Source organism: Tiliqua scincoides, chromosome 1 (genome assembly GCF_035046505.1).
Source record: "Tiliqua scincoides isolate rTilSci1 chromosome 1, rTilSci1.hap2, whole genome shotgun sequence".
NCBI lineage: Eukaryota > Metazoa > Chordata > Lepidosauria > Squamata > Scincidae > Tiliqua > Tiliqua scincoides.
Window position 1 is genome coordinate 52,747,090 of NC_089821.1, and position 5,167 is coordinate 52,752,256.

A 5,167-nucleotide genomic window follows, 5' to 3' on the forward strand; every position below is an offset into this window, starting at 1 on the left:
ATCTAAAGTCAATTAAGACATTGTTTTAATAGTTTGGAAAGATCCAAAAACACACAAGACAGAATTTCAAATAAGCTTATGATCTACAACACTTGGTCCCTTTAGGATTTGCAAATCTGTGATGTTTATATACATCGGATTAATTTGAAGGACCATGTCTTGAAAAACCCTTTCATACATGCAGGTAAATGTTCTGTTCTGTCCAGCAGGTGGCAATGTTATGGTACAGAGACCACACACAGAGGTTCCTATCATAGTTCTAGTCCTACCATCATGTGAGTATACAAAACTAGGAAGCTACCTTATACTGGGTAAGACTATTGGTTCATCTAGGCCAGTGTTTCTGACTGGATGCAGTTCTTGAAGGTCTCAGGCAGGGGTCTTTCCCAGACCTACTATCTAAGACCCTTTGCTTGGGGACCACGAAACCAGGACTTCCTGCATGCAAATCTTGTGCTTTTTCACTCTGCTATGGGCTCTCCAAACTATATTAGAATGACTCATTTTCAACAACAACAAAAAAACAACAACAGTGATCTCCCATTGGAAAATTATCGTTAGCTGTGTCTAATTCAGTTCATGGCTTATACAAAATTATAGCAACAGTGAGTAGGTTTGATCTTCAGTACAATGCCACTCAGACCTAGTGTACAAATATAAAGAGTTCTTAAATATATCTCTGGTAATTGCATCTGTGGTTAGACTTTTTTTGTTTGCCTGTAGAGTATGAGATACACTGATGTTTCATTTGAATTTATAATCATTTGCAGGGTACAAAATAATGGCAACAAAATCAGTTTCTCTCCAGTTAAGAAAACAGTGGCAGCAACTGTTACCCTGCACATGCCCAATCTCGTCTGATCTCAGAAGCTAAGCAGGGTCAGGCCTGGTTAGTACTTGGATGGGAGACCGCCTGGGAATACCGGGTGCTGTAGGCTTATACCATAGTCTTTCGAGACTGAAGGTCAACCTTCTTAAAACATGATTGATCACAGTCAAGGTCCTTAATAATTTCCTTAACTTCCTTATATACCTGATCACTGTAACATATATAAATTACATAATTAAATAAGTGTGTGCATGTGTGTGTGAATGCCTAGCAAATAAACATCAAAAAATAAATATTTAAAAATAAAAAGTCAATTCTCTGAACTCAGTTGACCACAGCATTTTCAGAAAATGTTGGAATATGTATGTGAAATACATCCACTTTACACTAACAGTCAAAATTGTGGAAACTTTTGAAAATTTCATGTTTTGCAAATTGCAAGCTTATAGGAAATGTTATGTTTCACTAAATGCAAATGTTTATATATCAATTGAAAGAATTGAATGCTAAAATTCAATACAAAAAACAGAATTCAAATATCTGCAGTACAAAAAAAAAGTTGTGCTGCAAATACCGCAATCATGATAAAATCTACACTACTATCAGAATTTAGTAGGGTACACAGAAGAAACTGGAAGTGGCTCTCAGACTCCTTCTGAGGAGCAAAGAAACAAGGGAAGAAACTAGAAGTGCCTCTCAGAGGCCTTCAGAGGCATGGGGAAACTGTGCATGGCCTCCACTATACGGAAACAGTGGTTCACAGTAAAGGGCATTCCATTATTGACCTGGCCACAACAGAGCTGGAAACAGCTCTGACGTGAACCTGATAGAATATTTGCGGCACAGTTGATGGTCACCTTGTGGTGACCATCAAATAAAAGGCAATGAATTGTGGCTATAATTGCTTCCTGGCCCCAGGTAATCGCAAAGGAAGGGCTTCAAACACTTGTTGGCTCAATGAGACATCGCTGTGCTGCTGGTTTAAAAATGGTTGGCAACCTTCAGTCTCGAAAGACTATAGTATAAGCCTACAGCACCCGGTATTCCCAGGCGGTCTCCCAGCTGGTTTAAAACAATACCCTGCTAAATACTGATGGTAGTGTAGATACCATGGTTGCGGTATTTGCAGCATGAGTTTTTGTACTGCAGATATTTGAATTCTGTTTTTTGTATTGAATTTTAGCATTCAATTCTTTCAATTGATATATAAACATTTGCATTTAGTGAAACATAACATTTCCTATAAGCTTGCAATTTGCAAAACATGAAATTTTCAAAAGGTTCCCACAATTTTGGTCACTAGTGTAGAGTATAAAAATGTAAACCAATTTTTAAAATAGGTTCATACTTTACAATGACTCACATGCACTGCTAATGTGATTAGATAATGGAAAATAAGATTGACTTACACTGAACATTATCACTCATGGTAAGATTCCCTTAAACCTTCTGAGGTATGTCCAATTATTTCCAGCATGAATTAAGCCAGCGGTTGGCTGCATGTTTGCATTCATTCATGTACGTATAGGAATCGCTAATAGTCTATGGGCATATTATTTTTCATTTTTTTATAAAATTGAGGTGATATAATATACAAAATGTGGAATTCAGTGATGGTCCTACTACTATTAGGACATTATGGCTGCAATTCGAATCACACTTCCCCGAGAGCAAGCTGCATTGAACAATGTAGGACTTACTTCTGAGTAGACCTGGTTAGGATTGTGCCCTATGACACATAAGATATGTTCTCATGATCACTGTTTGTAAAAATTCAGGATTAACTGTTCAGAATAAATGTAATTCTTAGTTCAAATATTTACATTAATTTTCTATAACAATAACTTTGTGCAAGTGAGGAATCTTGAACATGCACACGTCAATGGGTTCCTGTCCCAAATAGGCTGAGTATGCAATAGAAGACGAAGCAACAGACAAAGTAAACTTAATTAAATGCACATAATTTACAGCTCAAGTCAATGCATATTGTCCCATTGAGTTCAATGAGACCTCCTCCAAGGAAGGTGTGTATAGAATTGTAACCTTAATAACCTCAAACGCTGCAGATACCTAAAACCTAAACTGCAGTTCCTTTGCCACTTCTCTGGCTCAGCCCCTTCAGTGCACCACTTTCAAAGCCTGAGTGATTGCCTGTAGCTTTCCATTCTTGTTCTTTACTGTCGTCATCTTAAACTAGGTCTAACAGGTTAAAAAGGTAAGAATAGATATGAGAAATGATATTAGCCACAGCCGTGACTTGAGGGTTTTCTCAGCCCTACCTGTCAAGTGGCATGAAACTCACAGATCAAAATGCAGGTGACAGATGAGAGCGAAATGCCAAAGACAAATGAGATAGCTGAACTATGCTCTCTCTCTCGTGCGCGCGCACACGTGTGTGTGCTTATTTATTTATTTATTTATTTATTTATTTATTTTCAGTGTTTTAGGCTGCCTTTCTACCCAAAGCCTCCCAGGGATGCTGGGAGGCCTGCGCGACTGTCTGCAGGGCTCCCCAATGCTTCTAGAGTGAAAGTGGAGCGATTGCACCCCGCCTCCGCTAAACCAGAAGTGGCGCACGATCACTCCACTTTCACTCCTGCTGACCTGGGGAGTCCTGCAGATGCTCGCGCAGGGCTTCCTGGACCTGGTGGTTGTGCCCCAGTCCCTGCAGCCCCCCCTGAGCAGCGTGATCCTGGGGATTGTGTCACTGTCTTCCCCCCGCCCCGCTGCCTCCCCCCTCCCGCCCCCTCAAGGACTTAATGCGAGTTTCAAACTCCTGGAGAGTTTGAAAAATGCAGCCCTAAAGTAAAGGAACAAACATTTTCTTAACTTTGAGAAGGCCTCTGTAATTGCCCCTCCACCACAGGATGCAGAATACACCCTGTTGGCATGTCTACATCAGTGCTGGAAATGGGATAGGATTGGGCCCTATTAATAAAAGGCTGAGAAATCAATCCAGAACTGCAGATAGGCTGGAGCAAGCCAATCCAGGAGCATCGCAAATGTGCCAGAAATCACATTTGCACCTCCATGCAAGCCGGGTAGGCTGGTGTGAGGATGTGCCCTGGCCTCCCAGCACTGGATCTGGGCTGGTGATGGGTAAGTTTGCACCATGCTGGAGAAGCCAGCATGGGGGTTTGGAGAGGGTGGCAGGAGGATGGAATGGGGGGCATTTTGGGGCAGAGGGAGGGTGGCCATCTTAGGCCAGATCCTAAGGCCCCCCCCCCAGCCAGCCCAGTGTTAATCAGGCTGCTCAGATTTGTACCAGCGATTTTACTGGTATGGATCTGAGTAGCCCCATAGGGATGGCTGGTGCGCAACACAGGGTAAAGACACAACTAGCCCCTTATTCCAAGTTGTACCGCAGCTACCTGCTAACCTGCACTGGCTATAGCACAGACCAGTTGACCTGCCTGTTCCAGCACAGGTTAGGATTGGTTACAAGCAATCAAAACACAAGATTCTTATTTAATTTTCATAGTAAAATTACTAGAAAATTCTGCCCACACCACATGGACACATGACTCTTTACCTATTCATCTGTTCGAACCATAATATTACTCCAGTGACTCCCCTATAAGCCCATCTTCCTGAGTTGCTTTTTTATAAAAAATAAGAAGTGGTTTGGTTTCTCACCAACCAGCAGGGGACTTCCAAGCTGTCACAACAGTCCTAATCCAGTGGAAAATGATTTTATTGTTGGAATCAGTGAGGAGTGTGAGAGTGGTATGACAGATGGGATTGTGCATGGAAAAATAGTCTCTTAGGGAGCAGCAGATTTGAGCAGTGGAACTAGGTTCACACAAGGAATACTGGCTGAGAGTCAACATTAAGATTATAATCATATTGACCATTGAATTCTCTTCTAGGTTTGGTTCCATTGACCATGCTTAACAGAAAGAAAAAAAGGAATTATTATAGACCATGAAGAACCATTAAAATCAGTACAGTTGTTCTTATATGTTCTTGAAATCCAAGGGTTTACATATGACTAAAACATAAAATATTGGTTTAATGGATCTCTTGGAAAGAGGACAGTTTGGAAACCAAGCTATTCCATCAAGGCAACAATCACTGACAAGAGAAAGGGCAGACTCACAAGAAGAGCTTCAGCAGAGGAATTTCAGTGCTGAATTTCCTTCAGAATTTTCATGCCAAAAATTGTATTCGTGGCTTAAAAATATTTTCCACAAAATACCTCTTCAATTGTGCAGATAGCCCCCTCTAAAAACAATCACCCCGGGTGCCATTGCTTCTTGTGAGTGCTGCTGCTTTGATGTCATTATACAGCCTCTTCCTGGATTATTGACATGGGTGATACGAACCAATCCAAACAAG

At 41.1% G+C, this 5,167-nt stretch overlaps 1 pseudogene; it reads left to right on the plus strand.

Annotated features, from left to right (window-relative positions):
* The first annotated feature begins 821 nt into the window (after nt 1–821).
* LOC136637755 (5S ribosomal RNA) lies at nt 822–938 on the plus strand (annotated as a pseudogene).
* The last annotated feature ends 4,229 nt before the right edge of the window (nt 939–5,167 follow it).